Here is a 17735-nt window from a genome sequence, read left to right as displayed (position 1 = left end):
AGCGAACATCATACTCAATGGTGAAAAACTGAAAGCATTTCCACTAAGATCAGGAAAAAGACAAGGATGCCCACTCTTGCCACTATTATTCAACATAGTTTTGGAAGTGTTAGCCACAGCAATCAGAGAAGAAAAAGAAATAAAAGGAATACAAAGTGGAAAAAAGAAGTAAAACTGTCACTGTTTGCAGATGACATGATACTATACATAGAAAATCCTAAAGATGCCACCAGAAAACTACTAGAACGAATCAATGAATTTGGTAAGGTTGCAGGATACAAAATTAATGCACAGAAACTTCTTGCATTGCTATACACTAAGAATGAAAAATCAGAAAGAGAAATTAAGGAAACACTCCCATTTATCATTGCAACAAAAAGAAGAAAATACCTAGGAATAAACCTACCTAAGGATGTGAAAGACTTGTACTCAGAAAACTATAAAACACTAGTGAAAGAAATCAAAGATGACATAAAGAGATGGAGAAATATACCATGTTCTTCACTGAAAGAATCAATATTGTGAAAATGACTATACTACCTAAAGCAATCTATAGATTCAATGCAAGCCCTATCAAACTACCAATGGCATTCTTCACAGATTAGAACAAAAAATTTTACAATTCATATGGAAACACAAAAACCCGAATAGCCAAAGCAATCTTGAGAAAGAAAAACGGAGCTGGAGGAATCAGGCTCCCCGAGTTCAAACTATGCTACAAATTTACAGTAATCATGACAGTATGGTACTGGCACAAAACAGAAATATAGATCAATGGCACAGGATAGAAAGCCCAGAGATAAACTCACTCACATATGATCACCTAATTTATGACAATGAAGGCAAGAACGTACAATGGAGAAAAGACAGCCTCTTCAATAAGTGGTGCTGGGAAAACTGGACAGCTACATGTAAAAGAGTGAAATTAGAACACTCTCAAATATCATACACAAAAATAAACTCAAAATGCATTAGAGACCTAAATGTAAGGCCAGACACTATAAAACTCTTAGAGGAAAACATAGGCAGAATACTCTATGACATAAATCACAGCAAGATCCTTTTTGACCCACCTCCTAGAGAAAGGGAAATAAAAACAAAAATAAACAAATGGGACCTAATGAGACTTAAAAGCTTTTGCACAGCAAAGGAAACCATCAACAAGATGAAAAGACAACTCTCAGAATGGGAGAAAATATTTGCAAATGAAACAATGGACAAAGGATTAATCTCCAAAATATACAAGCAGCTCATGCAGCTCAATATCAAAAAAACAAACAATTCAATTAAAAAATGGGCAGAAGACCTAAATAGACATTTCACCAAAGAAGACATATAGATGGCCAAGAGGCACATAAAAAGATGCTCAACATCACTAATTATTAGAGCAATGCAAATCCAAACTACAATGAGGTATCACCTCACACTGGTCAGAATGGCCATTATGAAAAAAATCTAGAAACAATAAATGCTGGAAAGGGTGTGGTAAAAAAGGAACCCTCCTGTACTGTTGGTGGGAATGTAAATTGATACAACCACTATGGAGAATGGTATGGAGGTTCCTTAAAAAGCTAAAAATAGAACTACCATATGACCCAGCAACCCCACTCCTGGGCACATACCCAGAGAAAACCATAATTCAGAAAGAGTCATGTACCACAATGTTCTTCGCAGCACTATTTACAATAGCCAGGACATGGAACCAACCTAAATGTCTATCGACAGATGAATGGATAAAGAAGATGTGGCACATATATACAATTGAATATTACTCAGCCATAAAAATAAATGAAATTGAGTTTTTTGTAGTTAGGTGGATGGACCTAGAGTCTATCAAACAGAGTGAAGTAAGTCAGAAAGAGAAAAACAAATACTGTATGCTAACACATATATATGGAATCAAAAAAAAATGGTACTGATGAACATAGTGGCAGGGCAGGAATAAAGATGTAGACATAGGGAGTGGACTTGAGGACACAGGTGGTGGGAGGAGGAAGCTGGGGCAAAGTGAGAGAGTAGCATTGACGTATATACACTACCATATGTAAAACAGATAGCTAGTGGGAAGCAGCCGCAGAGCACAGTGAGATCAGCTCAGTGATTGGCGATGACCTAGAGAGCTGGGATATGGAGGGTAGGATGGAGTCTCAAGAGGGAGGGGATATGGGGATATAGGTATGCATATGGCTGATTCACTTTGTTGTACAAGAGAAACTAACACAGTATTGTGAAGCAGTTATACTCCAATAACGATCTATTTAAAAAAAAAAAAAAAAGCAGCTAACTTCATAGGCTACACTTTGGTTTTCCAAGTTTGCACTCTTTTGTTAGATCTAGGTCACATGACTGGGTCTTGCTTTTTTGTTTGCCAATAGATTTGCTCTGATTTATCCTTAGTTATTATGATGTTCCCGAAACATAAGAATTTAAATGGATCCTCATTATAACAATGGAATCCAACAGTGTTTATTAATTACTGAGTGATGTGCCAGTGTATTATTTGGAAATTTGTATGTGTTTGATCAATAACAAAAAAAGTTCGTATTACAACATTTCAGACTAGGCTCTTCAGAACAATTTATTGGCATTTTGCTAATTATAAAATTTAATAAATTAAACTTTGACTTTGAAGTATGCTACAATGCTCATAGTTTTTCTCTCTTTGTCCTTGGCCTCTCAAAGATGAACGCACAGCTATGATGCCAGTGCTCAGAAGTTCACAGGATGAGAGAGTGATAGCATAGGCGTGAAATCGTGCAACAGAGCATCCATTATTTTGACTGCCTTTTATAATTACTAAGAAGTTAATTCTGGGATGGACTCTGCCAGAATGACAAATAATAAAATAATACTAGAAAATGTTAATATTATGTTAATGGACTTGTTGCTGATGTTGGCAATTGAACATCTTTAATTACGTAAAACAGTGCCATTAACACGTTTAAGATTTTTCATCTCTAAAAATATTACTTAATATATTAATTGTTTTAATTTCCTTAACTACTGTCTTGAAGGGAACTTTTTCTTTTCTTAATTGAAATTTAAATTGATTTCAAGAGAGAATGGTTACATTGAGTATAGAACTGATTTAATTACTTAGCAATTTTGTGTATGGATTATAGTCCTTCTGCCTTAGACCGTGTATCATAATAGTATCACATCCTTCTGTCTTAAAAGAGTCAATCACCAACAAACTTGTACACAATCTAAATTCAGTGTAGCATTTGTAATAATTTACAGTTTTTGAATCATGTTATATACATTTTAAATAAGAAAGGAGGAATTAAAAGAAATGCAAAAAATAATTTTTGACATGAGAGAATAATTTTTCCAACCATCCATGCAGCTACTGGAAATAACTTTAAAAAAATTTTTGTTTCAAAGATAAATATGTTGAATGAGTGAAGTATGTAAATAAATCTGGTGAAACAATTTGGAAGTGGTTGCTTTTGTCTGGATGGATGTGAAAATATACTATGAAGAGGCAAGATGGGAGGAGAAAAACAAAACAGTATAGAAAATAGGATTGTGAGAAGAATTTTTGTTTGTTTTTTGTTTGTTGGTTTTTTTGTTTGTTTTTGTGAGGGGAGAAATGGATAGAGTGGGACTGGCTCAAAATCTGAGGGACATTTATCACAGGTAAAATTTAGCAGAACATATTTCAGCAAAAGGTATGAATACCAATTATGAGAAATTAATTTCATGTAAGTGGAATGGCAGATCGTATAGAGGGAGTACAAGAATAAATTTTATAATATTTCTAACGAATTTGCCTTCATATTGACAGAAGGAATCTCTAAAATAGAAGATATTAAACAATGAAAAGTTTAATTGTCTGCAAGGGTTATACAATATGAGAATATATACAGTTGGAATTTGTGAAATCTTCCCATCTGAAGTAAAGCTGATCTAAGCTGGGAAGTAAAACTTTTTATACCTTTTCACTATCATTATCAATATTTGTAAGTTTTTGGAATGACATTATATAAGGGTAAATCTATTTTGTACAAATAGAATTAATAATAGGAAAACTACTTTTTTGCATTGACTGTGAGGATTTAACATAAAAAATATATTTATTTACTCTGAGCTTATGAAATTATGACAACTGTGCTGTGTGTGATTATTTTATGAAAATAAGATGATGTCCCATACTATATGTTTAACTTGCTAGGATATATATTACTCAATCACATTTAAGGATGAAACAGTCTAGAAACAGAGTTTAAATTATGTATTTTTAAGGTTATGCTAAGCATTGCAATGTGGTACTAACCTTTTACACAGATGGAATTAAGTCTCAGTCTGCCATTTCAGCACCTGCCCTTCAGGGTGTTTATAGCTGATATTTAAAGCAGAAGTAAATGCAGAAAGGAAATTTCATATAGAATAACCAATAAATATGTGTAAAAATTCAACTCTATAACTAAAATCCCATTACATATCTATTTAATCTTATTTTGCAGGAAATGCTATTTTTTTTCTAGAGCAATAAAATGCTACATTTAAAATCAATCTGTGCATAACCCACCAACATAGATTAAAACTCTAGCTTGTGTGACATTTTTAGCAGACTGTACAAAGTGGAAATGTCACCTTTTCTTTTGGGTGTAAGTCTTTTGGTTTTGCCTAGAATGAAATATACAGAGTTTAACATTAGCTTTAAAAATGAAAAATTCTCTGTTAACCTAAAAGTTCACCAAAATGTTAAGTCTGCAAAACTATTACTAAATAACAGAATGTCTAAGGATGTATCCTTGGCCAAAGATGATAATTCTATTTCTTTGTTTCTTATTTTTCATTTGAGGAGTAATCCAAATAAACCAAAAATAATTTTCCTAAGACTATGTATGAAAATCTTCATAAACTACATTGTGTATCCACTCACCAATTTCCTTTGGAGTATCATTTTGAAAGTTAAAGATATATGATTCTTGAGTATACCAAGTCTACTGATGGGACCAAAGTAAATTAGAGGATGAATGTTACAGAGATCCTGATGTCTTGGCACTTCCTTCATGAACTCTTATATGCTGATGAGATGATTTCTCGTGGCCTTGAAGCCTTCAGCTGGTTTTACTGATACATAGGTTAAAAGAGTATTTTATTACATGATATTTGACATCTGTGTATCATGAGATAGAAGGATATTTTTAGTGAACTCAATAATTAATCTATTATGGTAAGAGTTTATTTTTTTAAAATGTATAAATTGTCATAGGTATGACAATTTTGTAGTTTTTAAAATAAACATCAAGAATATGATTTTGAGATTATTCAATAAAGTATTATTTTTAGGACAAGGGAAAATATTGTCTGGGATCTAGGACTTAAACCAAATAGCTGACATAAAAAAAAAATCATAAAAACAGAGGAATGATACATGTTCTTACGACAATGTATTCTGTAAATTTAAAGGAAAAAGAAGTCCAATTTTGATAGTTTAAAAACATGCCTTCTTTCTGTGGGTAATTAGAAATGAATATTCAGACGATCTATATCAGTGTGAAGAGAGTTAGAGGAATCATTATTTAAAATTGCCTTTATACTTATATCTTCATTCAAATATAAAAAAAATTAGAAATGCCATATAGTATTAACTTAAGGATATGGTATGTGTGACAAGGATATAGAATTAAATCAATCCCTTTTGTCTAAAATAATCATCTTAAATTTTACCTTTCACATTTATGCTTAGTTAAAAAAATAATTCTCCTTTCCAGGCTTTTACATAGTTTGAATAATTCTGACCCTAATAGTTATAAAACTTCGATAGGACAGCTTTGAGGGACATGAACAAAGTACACCTGAAAGACTTCAGTAAGGCAAAATCCATAACTGAATATTCATCTACTCAGTGTTAATAATTCCACTTGTAATTTTAATAACAAAGGAAAATAAATTTCCTGAATTAGAATATACAACATTGCACACACAAAAAGAAAAAGCTTATAGTAAACTGAGTCAAGTTAATAGGAACAGCTTTATTTTGTGACAGTGACTATTAAAGCTTATTCCATTATTTGATATATTTGTAAATTTTATATTCATACCAAAATACCTTAGCAAAAACATGTAACAAATTAAATAGTAAAATCTCGCAAAAAACCAAAAGTCAAAAAAGAATGTTGGGGCTTCCCTGGTGGTGCAGTGGTTGAGAATCTGCCTGCCAATGCAGGGGACACGGGTTCGAGCCCTGGTCTGGGAAGATCCCACATGCCGCGGAGCAACTAGGCCCGTGAGCCACAACTACTGAGCCTGCGCGTCTGGAGCCTGTACTCCGCAACAAGAGAGGCCGCAATAGTGAGAGGCCCGCGCACCGCGATGAAGAGTGGCCCCCGCTCGCCACAACTAGAGAAAGCCCTCGCACAGAAACAAAGACCCAACACAGCCAAAAATAAATAAATAAAGAAAGAAAGAAAGAAAGAAAGAAAGAAAGAATGTCATACACGTACATACAAAATAATTGTTTTAAGATTTGTGAAAGGTCTACGTGGCAGCTTCTAAATAACTCCCAATGATCTTTGCCACGGGAGGTGGGTGTGTGAAATGCTTTCTTCTTGAATGTGTGCTATACTTTGCATTGCTTCTAAGCAGAACAATAAAAGTGATGAGATATCAAGTTACCAAAATACTGTGACTTTAATCACTTGCTATCTCTTGCTCATTCTTGTCCTCTTACATGCTTCCTCTAATGGACATCAGCTGACATGTGGTGAGTGATCCTATGAGAGGGCTCCAGCCAGTGAGAAACTGAGGTCCTCAGTCAAACAACGTATGAGGAACTGTCAACAGTCACTCGGATGATCTTGGAAGAAGTTCTCCCAGTTGACCCTCAAGATGATTGCAGTCTTGACTGCAGCTTTGTGAGACTCAGGGCCATAGGACCTAGCTAAGCCACATCCAGGTTCCTGAGTATAGAAAGTATGAGCTAATAAATATTTGTTTTAATAATACATGAAAGTTTGGGAAAATTTGTTCTGCAGGCATAGAAAATCAATCTAATCTTCCTAAACACAAAAGCAAAATAAAGAAGATAAAGCTCAGACATAAAACATTAAATTATGTATACATTAAGAATGACAAAATAAAACACATGGGAAAATATACTCTTCATAAACATGTAAAATGTTAATATTCTTATATAACAATCTCTTAAAATCTTAAAAACATAGAATATCTTATGATAATGGTAAAAATGTATAAATATATTACTTATGTATATGCAAATATAACTGTCCAATAAAAACACAAAGGAAGTTATATCTTATTAATAATAAAATCAATTAAGAAATTTGATAACTTTTTAAAGATTTAATTTTTTTAGTTTCACAGCAAAAGTGAAAGGTACAGATATTTCCCATTAGCCCCTGTGCCCACACTGCACAGCCTCCCCCATTATCAACATCCTCCACCAAAGTGGTACATTTGTTGTAACTGATGAATGTACATTGACACATCATAATCACTCAAACTCTATTGTTTACATTAGGGTTCATTCTTCATGTTGTATATTTCATAGGTATGGACAATGAATGAGAGTTCCTATTGCTCCACATCCTTGCTAGCATTTCATGTTGTTCTGGATTTTGGCCATTCTAATAGGTGTATAGGTATATTTCACTGTTGTTTTTATTTGTGTTTCCCTGATGACATATGATGTGAAGCATCTTTTCGTATACTTATTTGCCATCTGTATATCTTCTTTGGTGAGGCATCTGTTAAGGTCTTTGGCTCATTTAGTAATTGGCTTGTTTTCTTGTTGCTGAGCTTTAAGGGTTCTTTGCATATTTCGGATAATAGTCCTTTACCAGATGTGCCTTTTCAAATGAGGCCTTTCTTTTGCATTCCAGTAGGTGTCGCTATAGCAGAAGATTTTGGTTTCTCTTATCGGAACTGCCTCTAGTTTTGAGAGTCTGCACTTTCCACCCTCCACCTGTCTCTGTCAGAGGTGTTGCCCCATCGCTTCTTCATAGCTTCTTTTGCCTCCACGGGTTTTGGTGTCTTACTGCTGCCAAGGTCGCTGACCTTGTTGCCTGGGGCACTGGGATGGTGGGCTCTCCAGCTGCCTCTGGGATTTCCTATGTCACAATCTCTGCTGTCACAGGGGAGGGAAACAGTGAGGTGAAGACAGGGTCATGTGGGCGCCTCTACAGTGCCCGGTGTTGCAAGGCTCTGCCACTGCACAGGGGGCAGGTAGAAGGCCAGAGTGGCAAGCAGAGCACCTTAGCAGCTGGAGGACAGGGTCCCAGGCCCCAGTGCAACTGCTGCCTGTTGCCCCAGACGTTGCTATGGCTGGGAGGCCTGGATTGCATGTATGTACCACCTCCCCTGCTGTTACCAGTTCTCTGGGGCTTTCAGGCCTGGGGGGATATGATATTTTTTCTTTCATAAAAAACTCACAGAAAGATTCTTCAATTCATCAGAAAAGTCCATGAATACCAAGTATTAAAACCAAGGCAGAGACGAGTGATCGACAACAGTTCAGCAAGTTCAGCAACATTCTTTTGCTTTATATTCGAGATGTGCTGCCTGTAGCATAAATTAGTTTCAAACCTTTGAGTTTTTGTCCTCATACTTTAAATAAGTAGTAATTGTAATATTTATGCCTTGCCTTATCTGCATAAGTGTAAGCTATGACAATTAAGGAACACTCTGCAAATAACTACCTCAGTTAAGGCTTCTGTTTACTAATTTGGGGGTCTTTAAAAGAGAATGGAAGAAATTAGGTTTTAAAATAAGATGTGTAAGATATGCCATTGTACATTTATTGAAATTTCTAATTGCTTATTTAAGTTTAAGAATACGCTAATAACTGACACTATACTAAGAACATGTGATTTTATCTTAATCATCCTGAAGAAGCCATTAAGACAGGTGTCATTGCACTGTGTTGAATTTTTTTATTTATCTTATTGTCTCTCTCACTATAATATGAGCTCAGTGAATCCAGGTAGTAGGCTACATTAGTATTTTTATTGTCAGTATATCCATGGCATATATAATACTTATAATTAACTTTTTTGCCTAAATAACTTAAAATAAAGAGGGTGAGAAGATTATAAAGATGATACATAACTAGGAAAGTAAAACATACTATTTTTATACTTTAAAGTACAGTAAAAGTTTTTAGGGCACGTACATGCTTTAGTCTAGATTGATCAATCATTTCAGACTTCAGTGCTAGAAAGTTAATTTTAATCCTCTCCCATTAGTATTTACATTTGCCTAAAGCAAAAGATAAAGTTATTTTTAGTAAGAAAAAATATACTATATCCAAAGGCTAAATCATTAATATGGCATTTGACAGTTTCACAGTCAGAAATGAACTTTATGTGTTTACATTCATGTATCTTTTTTTCAGCCCACCTTATACTGAGAAGTCTGAGCCCAACCCCAGAAAGTCTATTGTAATCGACTATACGGATTTGTTCTCTCTGGGTTAACACCAAAGTAGATTCCCAAAGTGAAATTTTCTTCTCGTTTGTAATACCTTTTTTTATATTGAGATGAATCATTGTGTAACTATGACAGAGAATAATCATAGTTGGAGGAAATGGCTGGCTGAGGACAGATGCCATGACGTTCTTTTGGCAGTACAGGAAAATGTACATTTGACATACTCAAGAAAATGACACTAATTGAAGTGTTCTCTTCATTTATCCATATTTGCCTGTTGTATAATTTCATGTGTTGATAAATGATCAGCCAATGTCAACAGTAAAGAAAGATTATTAGCATTATATGAATTGAGCCAAAGCTAATTATGTTGAAATGAAAAACTCAGATATTTTGATATCAGTATTTTCAGAGTATAGTTAAAAATGAGAAAAAAATCTTCAGATAAAGATAAGTCATTAAAAGCATAGCTATTCCTGCTCTTTTCCCTAAAGTCAATTAAAAAACAAAAAAGGAAAATCAGAGAAGAAAGTTCAGCCTCAGTGAAAAGACAGTTACAACTATACAAATTATTAAAAAAAAAAATCTGTCATAGATAGATAGTGAAATTTGGGCAAAGTTTTTTAGATAGCTAAAAAAGACACACATTTCTACAGACATTGACTGCAAGTATGTGTGCAATGAATGCATCCTGAGAGCCCAATCATCAAGGTCTTAACATGAATCAACAAAATCCTGAACCCAGGGCAATGTAGGAGTATCTCTATCACCTTTTCACACGGCAGAATAACAAATGAGGACCAATTTGCAGCAGACAATGTGTGCTGCCTCCTCAGCAATGATTTTCAACTTCCCTCTCCTTTTGAAAAACTTTTAAGGATTCTGAAATATAGCCAGATATATATCACAATTCCTAACTGGCCATTGTAAAATCCATCAGCTAAAGATCAATAAGTCCTAAATCCCCCTAACCTTTTTAACATTTTGGAATTCATTTTGAGCTAAACATACCTGAGTTAAGTCCATGGTAAACGTGATATGAATGTATTCTCAGGCAACAGGCTTAACTGTCCAAGCTTCAGTAAAGAAAACAAACACAGATCAACAAAAGGGAAACACATATCACTGAGTGAATAAAGGAAACAAATGAATTTTTAGAGCCAAAACAAAATAGACTGCAAGCTAAGATTGATTTAAATTCCCAAAGAAACAACTTTGTCAATGTCTAAAACTACTTGTGTTTTGCCAAAGCAGGAGGACTTTCAGCCAGAATTTAAGAGCTTTCTAGCATTGATTTCCTCCTCCTTACTTACACACTTCTTTTCTAGCATTCAATTGCACACTCAGAGATGTGGGTCTGATGGAAGTTCTTCTAACGCATATTGAGCTTTTACTTTGGGCTCTAATCTGTTTCTGTCACTTTAAAAGCAATCTCTAACTCTTTCTCTTCTGCTACCATATGGCTTTCACTCTCATTTCATTCAGTTTACACTCATTCTTCACATCATCAGAAAGTACTTACTTCATCATGCTATGTAAATGAATAACCATCACGCTTTCCTTTTAGCCTATTTTATGTTTTCTTCATAGAATATTTATAACAATAATTCTATACATAAATGTAAGCTTTATGAGATCAGGGTCTTTCTCTTATTCATTGGTGTATCACAGGCACTATTTATTTCCCTCCCCAGAAAAATTATTTTAAGCAGAAACAGTAATACATGTGATCCAGTTATAATAATAATATATGTGACTATTAAAGAATCTGATGTAATAAGATACTGATAAAAAAGACCAAGTTGAGTGATTTGCTTAAACATATCATAATTTGGAGGGCAATAATTGAAGAATGATTTTCTTTATTACTTTTGTTTATAATATAGAAGAACAGAAAATGATAAAATTACTGTGACAGAGTGACTGATTTTACAAAAAAGAGACAGTTCTACTATTAGAGGGAAGAAAATTACCAAAAGAAGCCATCTTTGATGTAATTTATCATGAAGACATAGATGAATACTGGAAAGAGTGTGAGAGAAAGTACTTCAAAAGAATGAGGTAAGATTTTTTTCCTAATGGATTAAACACATTTACTTGATATTCTTGAATAAATTGTCAAGTTCACTTTATGCTGCCAGTCAACTCTTGATTATTCATGTTATTTTAAGAACACATCAGCACATAAAGGCAAAGTTTAACGTGGGAGTAGCTGTTGGTTATAACTGATGCACAGAGAGAGTGGAGGGAAGTCTGGCCATGACGAGTAATGGGGCAGAGACAATTGATCACTGTTGATCATACTGAAGACTGGTTGTTTGGAGAACATCTTCAATCCTCAGTCTTCATCATTTAGGCGTGGATAATCAGAAGTTGATTAATTTAGATACTCTTATGTCTACATTTTAATTCATACCAAAATATGAAAACTTTTCTGTGCCAGGCACAATCATTGGTAAGGAAATGATCTACAGCTTGCATTGGCATTAGAGTCTAGTGAGTGAAAGAAAACAATTAGGTAATTACTCAAAGAACTGTTAGGGTCATTCTGAGATGCTAACCACTAGTGCCTATACCAATATATTTCTGACTGAAATTGAGTAAAAGATGCATTCATTTCAACAAATATTTTAAAATCTGCTTCTTACATGCATAATTTAAATTTTGAACACACCCAAACCAACTAATATTCAATGAGTCCATTCTAGGTGAAGTTATTATATTAATTAGAGAATAAGATAAAAGAAACAAGAAAAATCAAAGTTATCTCAAGAAGAGTTAATAAATTAATTTTATAGGGGCTTCCCTGGTGGCGCAGTGGTTAAGAATCCACCTGCCAATCCAGGAGACACGGGTTCGAGCCCTGGTCCAGGAAGATCTCACATGCCACAGAGCAACTAAGCCTGTGCGCCACAACTACTGAGCCTGTGCTCTAGAGCCCGTGAGCCACAACTACTGAGCCCACGTGCCACAATTACTGAAGCCCATGTGCCCTAGAGCCCGTGCTCTGCAACAAGAGAAGCCACTGCAATGAGAGGCCTACGCACTGCAACGAAGAGTAGCCCCTGCTCACCGCAACTAGAGAAAGCCTGTGAATAGCAACGAAGACCCAACACAGCCAAAAATAAATAAATAAATAAAAATGAATTAATTTTATAAAGAGAGAAAAAACTGCATTAAATTATATGTGCTTTCTCCAACTTATTTATGGAAGTGGTGATAGGCACATTATTTTTATTCTCTCTTCTGTTAGGTATTAATGTGGGTGTTTTGTGAAAAGCTTTTTACTTATTGTTCTTCATTTTTATTTTTAAACACAACCAGTTTCTAAAGAGAGTTTGAGGTTACCAATTCATTGTATATATTTTGAAGTTATTCTAGATTATTTAATACTTATTAAATTATTAGAGTATATAATTTTAATTCAAAACATATTTTTACCATGCAGAATGGAATTAATTCATTAAAACAATTACTGATTATAATATCAAACAGAGTGGTACTGAGAGGGCATAATTTTCTTTTAATCATACCGTGAACATAGGTTCTTGACCACCTTTCCAAAGTTATCAGTTTTATCTGTTTTATTTAATTGTCCTAATTAGCATAGGAGAATATTCTAGGGTATTTTATTTTAAAAACAAATAATTATCATTGATCTCATGCTCCCTCAAGCATTCATAGGCATAGCCAAGTTCTAGTATCTGGAGAGGCACGCCTCAGAGCAGAGTCTAGGAAGCCTGCATAGCTGGTTGATAGAAAACTTAATGCAAAAAAATGTTTTCAATCTTGACTTCAGTTGTATATTTCACACTGCTCCTTTTAACATCACTTTACAAACTCTTAATAATGATCATTTCAAAATATTACATTAAAACCATAGTTAGAGATGCAGTGATTCCAAGTGGTATTTACACTAATGTGTACACTTGGTGCATATTTATGCTTTGTGTATTGTTCAGCATGTATGTTGTACCTCAATAAATGGTTCATTTAAAAATGAGGAATCAAAAAGTTTTAATTATACCTAAGAACATGAAGGTAAAACTAAGAATAATTGTACAATTAAATAAAATCAGGGGGATAAGTCAAGAGAGAAGAAATATATAAATTTATGTTCATCATAAAGAATTACTGGATAATGTCTAAACTTACAGAGACTATTTCTAATAAAATATAGCTAATTTATAATACAAGCCTTTCTAATTTTAAATTTATAATAAAATCACATAATTAAGAAAAGGAAATAAAATGTAAAACATCTAAAGAACAAAGAGAACTAGAAATTATAACATAAAACAATAATAATATGAGATACAGAAATAGTATTACACATATCTATCATAGTTACATATGGGTGTGAGCGTGGACTAAACTCACATATTTAAAGAAAAATGACTATCTGATTTAATAACAAAATAAAATATGACTTTAAATTATATAAAAGGGACAGATCTAAAATAAAGGCATTTAGAAGATTGAAAAAAAGAGGAAATAAAAAATACATATGCAGAGTTAACAAAAGTCAGTTTATCAGGGATCCCAATTTTCTATCAGAGACATTTAAGTGCAGCTGGAAATTATTAAACAATGTATATTAATATAAATCTTTAAAATGCTAAAGGATCAAATTCACAATGAAGATATACTAAATAACACCAATATTTACAATGAAAACGAGTGCTAGGTAAACTATGCATTAAAATTAGACTTTGATATGTCACTAGTAATGAAAGTTTTACCAAACTATACAACGTTAATATAAGGTTACATTTGAGGCCTTTAAAAATCTTCCAAAAGATATACACCAAAAGACATTGCAATTCAAGAGACAACAAGCAGCTTGGTCCATTATTATTTAGCTCTTCCTCATTTATAATTGAAATATTCTGAGCTTTGCAATTTGAAACAACATAGGTCTAATCTACTCTCCTTCTCACAGGTCATGCCTATCTCCATGGCTGTTATTGACACAATAACCAATGAATATGTGTGGAGGGAAGGAAGGAAGGCAGGCAGGCAGGAAGGAGGGAAGGAAGGGATGGCATCTAAGTATTTAAACATTTTTCACACCTTGCCTTGAGCTGTGTCTTGTAAGTGTGTAGTTATTTTGAGTGTCTGTGTGATGTGTATTTCTCATCTGTTTAATTTGCACTGTTACCGTAAATGCTCTTTAGGATTGAAGTTCAAAATTTTTGTGGATTGTTTACTATGAACTCTGGACTGTGTGAAGTTCAATGCTTTAAAGATAAATAGCATGTTTTCTATTAACATGCAAAATCCTCTTGGGGTTGTTTTACACCACATGGATTGCTGTTAGGTGATTATTTTCTGTGATGTTGTTTACACTACATTAATGCAAACAAGATTATGTCTGTAGCATCTGCTTTAAATGACTGACTCATTAATCTTTCCAACAACTGATACCACTGGATCCTGACATCATTTTCCACTGTTTTGTTGTTAATCATATCTCTCATCTACTACCATGTAATCTTGTTTTAAAACATATATTAAAGGTTTTTAATAATCATTACTAAATTTTAAAGCTTTTATTTTATCCAGCATTATATTTTTGAAACATTTTAAATCCAATTCTGTAAACCTAATAATAATGATATTTACTCTTTTAGTTTTCTGTTACAAAAAGGATTAAGCATTCATTAAATGCTTTCATCCAAAGTATTATTAAGGGTTTTAAAATTGGCAAAATATAGGGGCTTTCCTGGTGGCGCAGTGGTTGAGAATCTGCCTGCCAATGCAGGGGACACGGGTTCGAGCCCTGGTCTGGGAGGATCCCACATGCCGCGGAGCAACTGGACCCGTGAGCCACAACTACTGAGCCTGCGCGTCTGGAGCCTGTGCTCCGCAGCAAGAGAGGCCGCGATAGTGAGAGGCCCGCGCACCGCAATGAAGAGTGGCCCCCGCTCGCCACAACTAGAGAAAGCCCTCGCACAGAAACGAAGGCCTAACACAGCTAAAAGTAAATAAATTAATTAATTAATAATAAAAAAAAAAATTGGCAAAATATAAAATTTGCTATTCCATTAAATATCCACATCTTTTTGAGCCATGTGCCCTTAGAGCTACCATAGAGCCCAGCTGAATGGTAGGAAAGGCTTGTCAATCTCCTGGTTGAGAGCTGCCCTTCTCCCACAAACATCATAGAATCTAATAGAACATTTTATGAAAAAAAATGTTCTATATCTATTCTCTCCAATATAGTATAATATAGTTGCATGTGTCTGTTGAACACTTAAAATACAGCTAGTGAGAGTGAGAAAATTAATTTTATTTTATTTGATTATAGCTAATTTAAATATACACTTCAATAGCCATATTGTATAGCAGGGGTCCCCAACCCCCGGGGCCACAGACTGCTATGGGTCCGCGGCCTGTTAGGAACCGGGCCGCACAGCAGGAGGTGAGTGGCGGGCAAGAGAGCGAAGCTTCACCTGCTGCTCCCCATCGCTCCCCATCGCTCGCATTACTGCCTGAACCATCTCCCCATCCCCAACCGTGGAAAAACTGTCTTCCACGAAACCGGTCCTTGGTGCCGAAAATGTTGGGGACCAATGGTATAGAGCAGTTCCACAATATTGGCATGTAAAAAGTGACACAATATAGTGAGTTTTATGAGCAGTTCACAAATATTTTTGGAAACAAAGTGAAAAAGTATATGTTTTTATGAATCCAAATTAATACAGCTCTACCTGTACATATTATGAGTGGATAACTTTGGATGATGGGAATTATGGTGATTTTCTTTTTTTGTGTAAAATTGGAATATGTTATATACATATGTTATGGACATATCAGGGAATGATCACTAGTTTCTTTTAATGGAATGACAGATCTAAGAATAAAAGATGACTGTCAAGATTTTCTGACTGAATGGGTACATAGTTCAAATGAGTATGATTATTCAAATTATAATTACAAAACTCTAGTCATATGTATGTGTCAATGATAGAAATTTCAAGTCTACAGGAGGAGCTGGAAGAATAATAATTTTATATGGATGTTTTGAATTTGAAATGAGTCAGCCATGAAGAAAGGCAAAGTGTTGATTATCATTCCAGATTGATATATCACAGCCATGTGTACACCAGTTAATTCTGAAGAATAATAGTTACTGATACAGTTGACCCCTGAACAACAAGTGGTACCAAAACCAGCAGATGCTCAAGTCCCATTGTTAGTCCTCCATATCTGTGGTTCTGTATCCATGGATTCAGCCAACCACAGATAGTGTAGTACTGTATATTGAAAAAAATCTGCACATGAGTGGACCCACACAGTTCAAACCCATGTTGTTCAAGGGTCCACTGTATATTGATCACTCATGATTTGTTAGACACTGATCCAAATTTTTTACCTATTTTGTCTCCAAGGCAGGCATATTACTGCCCTTTTTTTTTTTTAATAGATGAGGAAACCGAGGGGGTTAATAAACTTTCCAAAGTTCATAGAGATAAAACTGGGATTTAAATGCAGGGAGTCTAGCCAACTTTAAGAGCCCATACTTCTAACCACTATACTATATAACCTCGCATAGGTAGTAACCTACATATGTATATAACCTATATATGTTATGTAACCTTATAGATGAAGGCTCTGTGCAAATGAACAAAAAAAAAGAGCACTGTGACAAAGGGAGAGATTTATGCAGGGAAAAAGTAGGAAACAAAAAAGGATAGTTGGAGTTCATATGAGAATTTAGAGATGCATGTGTTAAATGAGACTAAGAAAGTATGACAACAGTAGGTGTTAAAAATACAAGGCTACGTATTGAACTGATACATCTCGGCATGTTAATAAACCCATGGAAAAAGACCTGTGTTATATTTTAGGATTAACCAGGATTAGTGTAGCAGTTAAGAAAAATGAGATAGCATACCCAAATGTTTGCATAAGTAGATGAAATTAAATGCAAAAATAATCAGTAAAAACAGCATTGAAATCACATGCAAGGACATGTGTTATGCTTCACCAAACAAAAACAAGGCATTTCCATAACGTGAGCATAATGAGAGCATCACAGAAGCATTTATTTAGTCAGTTAGTAAATACTTACTAACTAGGGATATCAATACTTATAGAATTTTCTTTTAATTTGTTTTATTTAAGTTAATTTTCTTATATGTGAAAACAAAAATTAGATTGTAACATTCAAAATTTTTGTGCAGTGCACTGCACTGCTAAATTTTATGGAGCAAAATATTCCAGAAATCATACACATTTAACTTTCTATTTTTAGTTTTATAACAAAGAAAATGGTAATTTATAATATTCATTGTTTGGGGCAGATAGATAAGGATTTCAATATATATTTT

This window comes from Balaenoptera ricei, chromosome 1 (genome assembly GCF_028023285.1).
Source record: "Balaenoptera ricei isolate mBalRic1 chromosome 1, mBalRic1.hap2, whole genome shotgun sequence".
NCBI classification, from domain to species: Eukaryota; Metazoa; Chordata; class Mammalia; order Artiodactyla; family Balaenopteridae; genus Balaenoptera; species Balaenoptera ricei.
This window is presented reverse-complemented; position numbering follows the sequence as displayed.